The 8,590-nt window shown below is 51.4% G+C and overlaps 1 non-coding gene across 1 annotated transcript; it reads right to left on the minus strand.

Annotated features, from left to right (window-relative positions):
- Positions 1 to 8,044: 8,044 nt before the first annotated feature.
- On the minus strand, positions 8,045 to 8,171 carry LOC120226217. The gene has a single exon (XR_005526968.1).
- Between the last annotated feature and the right edge of the window lie 419 nt (positions 8,172 to 8,590).

Genomic DNA, 8,590 nt, shown 5'->3' on the forward strand with positions numbered 1-8,590 from the left:
TTTTTTCCCAATTTTTCTTGTTCACATATTTGTTTCTTTGTCTCATTATAACCACGTATCCTGAAAACACATGCCTGCACAGAGCCTATGCCTTTGGCTGCAGCCACAACCCACATCGTGGGTTTCGGGGCCCACAGGACACACATCTCCACCACCCAAGTCGCCAGCCCCCTCATCGCTGTCGCTCTTACCTTCACTGTTGTACTTGTCGTCGCCATCATTTACGGATTCGTTGTCACCATCACCATCGCTGTCACCATCGCAGTCACCATCACCGTCGCCTTCGATGGCTCCTTCCACCTTGACTTCTATTGCAGCCGCCACCTGCTCAGGTGCGAACTCGGCCCCCACGTCTCCCGCCGCTCCGTCTCTGGTAGACGACATCTCCTCTTGCTTGGGTTCTGCAAAATAAGAAATCCAGAGACAAATATCGGCATCAGAGCCCTGTCTGTGGGGAGGAGGCGAGGGGAGGCGCCTGAGGGGTGGCCAGACTATTCCCCTCGCCCAGAGGCCGTTCATTTCTGGGACGTGGCCAGGACGCTCGTCTCAAGGGGCACAGACCACGCGGCTCTTTCTTGTCCTCGTCGATTCTCGGGCTGGGGGAGCCCGTGACCTCGCGCTTGAAAGGCTCCATGGTATCCGCCTGTCGCCATGGGTGGATTCTCCATCGGGACCTGCTGGATCGCTGGGTCACACATGGAGTGGCGGCCTGCCGTCGTGCTCCCACAGCGCGGTCCTGCCGTCAAGTTCAGTAAGCAGCAGTTAGCTGGGCGCTCTATATATACCACCCGCGACGGAGGTTGGGCTCGCCCGCCGAGATGTGAAGTGCGCATGCGGCTGGGCTCGGCTGGGCTAGTGTCTCAAAAGGGCGCGTGGGCAGGTACTACTGCAGAGAGGGCTCGGGTGGGGGGCACGTGCCTGAGGACATCGGAAGGGACTATGGGTAACCAGAGCTGGCGGCTAGGGTTGTAACTTAGTTCATGCCCCCCAAACTGGCGGCGTGTCTCCCCCGCTCTGCGAGGAAGGGACTGTGCCCATCGTGTATGCCGATTTCCGTAGGGTGGGAGACAGACCTCCCCCTAGCTCTGGAGACCTGCCAGAAATGTTGGGACAGTCTCTCTTGGGCCGTCTCCCACCCCCGCAACCCCTGGATCCTTCAGCTCTGAGGTGGCACACTCCGAGTTTTTTGAACGAGATGCTGACCTCATAGCCCGCCAAATCCCCGGATCCCCGGGAACAGGAGCTTGCGCTTGGGGTTGCTGACCGTGCCTGGTGCTCAGATGCACCATGCAGATAAATCCAAACGTGCCCCTGAGAAAGTCCCGTGCCTCCAGAATTGTAGTGATGTAGCCACATCTCAGTACCGGGCTGCAAACCAGCACAGTGCGTCCAAGACTGCGTCAGGTGCACAAAGCTCCCGCTTGTTTGTTTTTTTCCCAATTTTTCTTGTTCACATATTTGTTTCTTTGTCTCATTATAACCACGTATCCTGAAAACACATGCCTGCACAGCGCCTATGCCTCTGGCTATAGATTCTCTATACAAGCATGCGTGTCCATTAATGGTTGGGACCTTTCGGACCTGGGTAATCTCCTGCCGCCATTTCTCCCTTACTTCCCTCAGCCTCTTGGTTTTTCTAGAAAGATCTTTCGGAGCCCTGCTGAGGAATAAATAAAGGTTTTATTCTTTTCTTTTTAAGCTTATTTATTTTGAGAGACAGCGAAAGCGGGGGAGTGACGAGGGCGGGACTGACAGAGGATCTCAAGCGGGCTCTGTGCCCAAGGCAGAGAGCCTGATGGGGGACTGGAACTCACGAACCCAGAGATCATGAAGTGAGCCAAACCCAGACGCTTACTGACTGAGCCACCAGGCGCCCCTAAATAAATTTTGTTTCTTGTTGGTTGTTTTCTTTTCCTTTTTTTTTTTTTTTTCTTATAGCAGGGGTACATTTTTATTGGTTGCAGACTTTGGTTTATTGGTTGGAGGCTTTATTTGGTTTCTTCAGATGAGTACAATAAAGAGACAAGGGAGATGAGATTTGGGGTACAGCTAGGAATCCATGATAAAAGGTGACTGTAGAGTTTTACATAGGTTGCCAACACTCAAGAAATGTATATTTGAGATTTGTGCATCCTTCTGTATGTCACTTTTACATCCACAGACGGAAAGTGTAAGCAAATACTGATCTCCACTTAATGGTATGCACGCTTATTTCTTGTCAAATAGAAGGGAGCAGATCAGATCCAAGGCTCTGTGGTGTTTTCCCTTCCAGAACTGTTTTATTGATGTTCCAAGACTCGTTAATATCCTAAATATTGAAAGCAGTTTCCCACAATGGGCCTTAGGCTCGACAATGTGCTCGATTTATCCCTTGTTTACCCCACTGCCATTCTCATCAGCCGCATTTGAATTCAGACACTGCGTCGTTTCCATGGGCTCCTGACTGCACCGAGGGCCCCAGTCAGCTCACTCAGCGCGTCTGCGGGGTCGGGACCCCTGCCTCAGGCTCCCGGAGGATGCGTAGGAAAGTAACTATGATAGGGCTGTGGACCGATTCACCTTCAAGGAGGTGGTAAGGGATGCAAGGTGACTATGTCCTCCTGACTTTAACCACATGTTTCCTCCTGGGGTGGCCCTTGTTGAATGCAGCAGGCACCTCCCCCGCCTCAGCAGGATACCCCGTGCCCAGTTTTGGCTTGAGATTCATTATGGCGTGAGAGACCTACAAGGGCCTTCATCTGTGTTAGACTATTTGTGTTAGGCTGGCTGCCATGGTCTGTGACCGCTCAGGTGTCGTGTTCTCTCGTGTCCCCCGTTTCCGGAGAGCATCCCTGCTTACTCTGTTTCAGCCCCTCCTGTGACCCGAGACAAATATCGCCCTGCCCTGGCATCAGTTGTGGTAGTGTTCATTCAACACTTTTTCTTCAATACCTTCACACTTTGCAAACTTTGAGAACTGAATGGAGCCTCGGCCTAAGCACACACAGCCCCGGCTCCTAGTTCGGGGCGCCAGGTTCATGGCAGTGGGGGCTCTGGAGCCAGCGAGCCGGGGTCTGTATCCCGGCCTCCTCAGCCCCCGCTGGCTGGCTAACCTGTTGAGTTGCTTCTTCTCACGTCGCCCAGGTGTCCTCATCTGTATCATGAGGACAGCAGTAGCTGCTCCCTCACCAGGGTGCTTGCGGGAGTGATTGTGATGACAACGATGAAATATTTCCGGTGGCTGCACCGCGTAGTCTTGCATCTCTGATTTCAAGTTTGTGTTTCTTCATTCACAAGGGTCCGTGAGAGAAGAGGGTGCTGGTTATTCTCTGGCAGTTGACCATGAGGACAGAAGGTTTTCTTGTGACCATCAGGTCTCCATGTCACTTGGGGGTTTTGTTTTGTTAACTCTTTTTTTCAGTGATCTCTACACCCAACCGTGGGGCTCCAATCCATGACCCTGAGATCAAGAGTCACACGCTCCCCCAACTGAGCCGGCCGGGCCCCCCGCTACACGTCTTTGTGCACCCACCTAGGCGCGGGTCACTAAACCTCGTGGGCTGCCGTGTTTACAGGGCCCTATGCCACGTAGTGTGGGCAGTGTCTCCAGTCCAGCCTCAGCCGTTATGGCCTGGGTTCTCCCAGTCTGAGCAGAGGGATCAGCCCCCGTGAGAGAAAGAAACCAAAAATGATGGCGCCGCACCCCCACTGAATTGCTCTGTGGCCCAGGTGAATCCGTGACATCCCCGCACCTCCCGTGCCGCTTCTGTAGAATGGGGACCACCATGGTACCCTCTCTCCTGGGCTGTGAAATTTACACACAGTAATAGAGGCCAGGCCCAGCGGATGGGCTCAGAGGACCGCAGCTGATGCTGGGCATAAGTTGTCAGGGCTGCATGGGTTCAGGCTGTACTCGGACCCTCACTGTGATTGAAGGTGCCAGACATGGAGCCTGACCCCTGCTCCTGGGTGGACGTGCGAGCCTGTCGAGTAAACGGGGCTGTGCTTGCTCCTGCTGGTGACCTCCTGTGGGTGCTCGCTGTGCATCAGGGCCCGGCTGATGAGCGTTGCACTGTCCAGGGGGCCGAGTCTGGGGAGAGTGGTGGGAGGCCTCACTATTTCTTTCTTAACCAAGACAGTGGAGGCCTGGAGAGGTTTGGTGACTTTCCCAAGGTTACACAGCTTGGTGGAAGTGGGCCAGCATCCAAACTCTGAAGACTGTTCTAGCAGCCCATGGTGGAAGCAGAGTTGGCTTTTTGGGAGTAGTGGGGTTTCCTTTACACCTCAGAGTGAGCCAAAGGTTGGTAAATGCTAACAGGCAGTGCACGGAACTCCAGTTAAAGGTGGGAGTAGAAGGGGCGCTTGGGCGGACTCTAAGCGACGGACTCGATACAGGCTCAGGTCATGATCTCATGGTTGGGAGACCAAGCCCCGTATGGGGCTCCAGCTCAGCTTGGGTCCTGCTTGGGATTCTCTCTCTCCTGCTCTCTGCCCCTACCCCACTCATGCATGCATGCTCTCTAAATTCATAAACAAACATACAAACAAAGAAATACAGAGAGGGCATTATGAGCAACCCCAGGAAGGAGGAAGTATAGAGCTGATCTCAGGGAACTCGGACACAGCCAGGGTGGCTGTGGAGTGTGGCCTGGAAGGGGAGCTAGAGAGGAGTCTGCGGAGAACTAAGTTGAGCTATTCTCTCGTGTTTGAACTCAAGGAAGGTGTTAGACTATGTGCATTTGGAATGATGGAAGCCTTTACGTTTGGGGAAGCGAAACTCATGACAACAGGGTTTTAGGATGAGTTTTCTGGAGGGGAATCTCCGCTGGCTCTTGGTTCAGTTCCTTGCCGTTCCTGGGTTTGAGATTCAATGTCGAGAGCCAGAGTGCCTATTTGGAGGCTACAGTTGTCCACCAAGTGCATTAGGTGTCCCCTGCAACTGAGATGTAAGATTCTGTGTGTGTAGGTGCAGCACAGCAATGTGTGTACCTGTCACCAGCTGGAGTGGGGATAGTGCTCCTCACCACCCCTTCCACCTTAACAAATATTCTACGAAAGACCAGGGAATTGAGTAAAGTGAGCAGGTTCTGGACTCGGAGCGCACGCCTCTGGTTTCAGGGCACAGCCGTGTTCTTCTGCTTCTATGGTATATTCTCACTACATGACATGGGCGACCCTTCCTGTCTCTGTGCCTCCGTCTCCCAATCTGGAAACAAGGCAACTCTTCCTATTACTACCACTGTTTACTAAACTAATGATAGTCACCTCACAGAATTCTTATGAAGTCAGAATGACGTATGGAAAAATATTTCCTTCTCTCTCCTCCCTTCTCTCTCTCCCTCTCCTTCCCTCCCTCCCTTCTCCCTTCATCTGTTCATTCCTCCCTAGATTCCTTCTTCCCTCTCTACATCCCTCCCTTCTTCTCTCCCATCGTCTTCTGTCCTGCCTCCTTCTCTCCCTCCTCCCACTCTGTTTCTTCTTCCTCCTACCCCCTCCATCTTCCCTACTTCCTTCATTCTTCTTCCTCTTCCCACTCTCTCCTTCCCTCCCTATCTCTCTCCTCTCCCTCCATGTTTTTTCTCCCTCCTCCTTCCTTCCTTTTCATCCTTCCTTCTTCCTCTTTCCTTCTCTCTCTCTTCCTCCCTCCCTCTCTCTTTTTCTCTCTATTGTGTGTGTGTGTTTGCACACCAGGTTGTGTTAATTGTATAAATCAGTGTCCATGTACTAAAAACCAACACCAAAAATGCAAGCACGTCATGGAAAGAAAGAAAATACATGAGTTTAAATCACATATAATCTAGAACAAGGCAAATATCACACATAAGTAACAAAGCAATATATGGAAGTTCAAAGAAGGTAGAATTTACATTCAGTACTAATATGGAACCACAGTCGGTAGAGGTAGACTTTAAGCTGACTCTTGAAGCATGGGTAGAATGTCTTTGCGGCCTTCCCCAAAGAAATACTTTTCCTCAGTCTCAAGAGTGACATGTATGAGGCACCTGGCTGGCTCATTTGGTAGAGGCGTGGACTCTTGATCTCAGGTTTGTTAAGTTTGAGCCCCACGTTGGGCATAGAGTTTATTTAAAAATAAAATCTTTAGGGGGGTGCCTGGGTGGCTCAGTCAGTTAAGCGTCCAACTTCAGCTCAGGTCATGATCTCACGGTTCGTGGGTTCGAGCCCCGCATCGGGCTCTGTGCTGACAGCTAGCTCAGAGCCTGGAGCCTGCTTCGGATTCTGTGTCTCCCTCTCTCTCTGACCCTGCCCTGCTCATGCTGTCTCTATCTCTCTCTCTCAAAAAAAAAAAAGAAAAATAAATAAAATCTTTAGGTATGGAAAGAGCCCAAGTGTCCATTGATGGATGAATGTATAAAGAAGGTGTGTGGACGCTTAACTGACTGAGTCACCCAGGAGCCCCATGCATTTCCTATGTTTTAAAAAATATTGGAAATATTAGTGGCCTTTCACAACCTCACTCACAAGGACTGTGGTTAGCTGCTAAGGGGTGTTCTTCACACCCATGATTATACTGTAGTTAACAGCCAAGCCAGAAAGCCCCCTGGTAAGGCTGCCGTTCCCCACAGAGTAAGGAGAGAACCAGAATTTCTTCCAGACCCTGCTAAGAATGACCAGGAAGTGGTTCAGATTGAGGTCAATGTTCGGGGTCTGATAGCAACTATAGAAGAGGCTTTCCCTCCTAAGGTGCGTTGGCCTAAGGATGACTATTTTGGCACTGGAGTTGGGGAATAATTCACACACAGAACACAACAGATGAGCAACGAATGTGCGTTTAGCGAAGCTGAGACTGATGGGGAGGGCACAGCACAAAGTCCAAGGGCCTGGGCCTCCTGCAGTCGCTGTGTTTTTCCTTTTTCCCCCCACAGAGACTAGTTTCTTGCTTTTAGAACAAAATAAGATGCTCTCAGCACTTCTCTTACCGTAGAAAATACTTTTAGAACTTCTTAAAACTTTCTAACACACTATTTTGTCAACTGCTGAAGTAGTCACTTCAATGCAGAAAGCATGCCAGAGCTTAGTGCCCAGGCACTAATCTAACCTCAGGCAAGCACGGTGTAGCCCACAAATGCGTGGATCTAGAGCTCCCGCACTGGATGCAGCTAACTGTTTAGAAGCATGCTTTCTTGAGGCGCCTGTGGGGCTCCGTCGGTTGAGCATCAGACTTCGGCTCAGGTCATGATCCCGCGGTTTGTGAGTTCCAGCCGCGCATCAGGCTCTGTGCTGACAGCTCAGAGCCTGGAGCCTGTTTCAGATTCTGTATCTCCCTCTCTCTCTGACCCTCCCCTGCTCACGCTGTCCCTCTCTCTCAGAAATAAATAAAAAACATTTAAAAAATGCTCCTCTCTCCCTCATGCTCGCTTGCTCTCTCTTTCTCTCAAAAATAAATAAACATTAAATATTAAAAGAAGAAGAAGAAGAAGAGGAGGAGGAGGAGGAGGAAGAGGAGGAGGAAGGGGAAGAAGAAGGAGAAGCAGCAGCAGCAGCAGGCTCTGTGCTTGCCACCAGTGCAGTCAGGTCTGAGTTCCTTGCCCTGAGGCCTGCAGTGTTCCTTCTCCCCCAGGACCTCCTCCCAGGTTTTGCTCACCGCCCTGGGCCCAGCACACCTGCACTGGCCCCTGCCCAAGACGCACAGCTGTGGACAGAGAGCTGGGGCTGCCAGACTGGCCCCCAAGTTCATCCAGGCAAGGAGAAACGGCGTGTTTCCTCCTCCTCGGTTAGGTGGCCTCAAATGCCCCTTCCACAACAGGTGTCACCATTTCTGGACTCCTCTCTTCCAGGTAACATCTACTCGGCGGACCAAAGCAGTGGGACGGCAGGAGCGGAGAGGCCCCCCCTCGTTCACTGACCTCTTGGTGGTGGTGACTGCATGTTGCAAGGGCACACATCCTCGCCTGTGCAGCAGGCGGGGGGCCCAGCTACTTTTGGGGCAACCTAGCCCAGGATCAGCACGAGAGCCTGGTGGTATCTAAGGAAAGTCCCAAATCCCAAGCCCCGTGCTGGTGCCGACGGCCGAGTCTCGTAACACCAAGGGCCTCCCAACAGCCACAAAAGTCTCACGGAGGAAAACAAGGCTGTTCGACTCGTGACAGCCCTGACAGTCATGCTCAAGAGCTGATCTTGGCCTCCAGCCCTGGCTGAGGAGAAAAGGCACCCCACCACCCGCAGCAGAGTCCCATGAGACCAAAGCCCTCTCTTGCTGCAGTTGTGCTTTTCTTTGGAAGTATGGTTGACAATACTATTGGGTTGTTTTCGTGTGTACAACCTTGTGATTCCGCAATTCTATACATTTCAACATGGTCACTGTGATAAGCGTAGTTGTCACCTGTCGCCACGCAACATCAGCAAGATACTAATGACCATATTTCCTACGCTGTACTTTTTGCCCCTATGAAATTGTCAAGTATTTTATAGCTGGAAGTTTGAGCCTCTTAATCCTCTTCAACTATGGAACCCACCCCCCACTCACCACCACGTTGTTCGCAAGGGACCCAGGGCAAGCCACCCCAAAATATACCAAAGTGGCACATTGATTATTTGGGATTAAAGCTCCTTGCTTTTTTTTTTTTTTTTAAAATGTTATTTATTTATTTTG

The sequence above is a fragment of the Hyaena hyaena genome, unplaced genomic scaffold (genome assembly GCF_003009895.1).
Source record: "Hyaena hyaena isolate Hyena2069 unplaced genomic scaffold, ASM300989v1 scaffold_1629, whole genome shotgun sequence".
Classification (NCBI taxonomy): domain Eukaryota; kingdom Metazoa; phylum Chordata; class Mammalia; order Carnivora; family Hyaenidae; genus Hyaena; species Hyaena hyaena.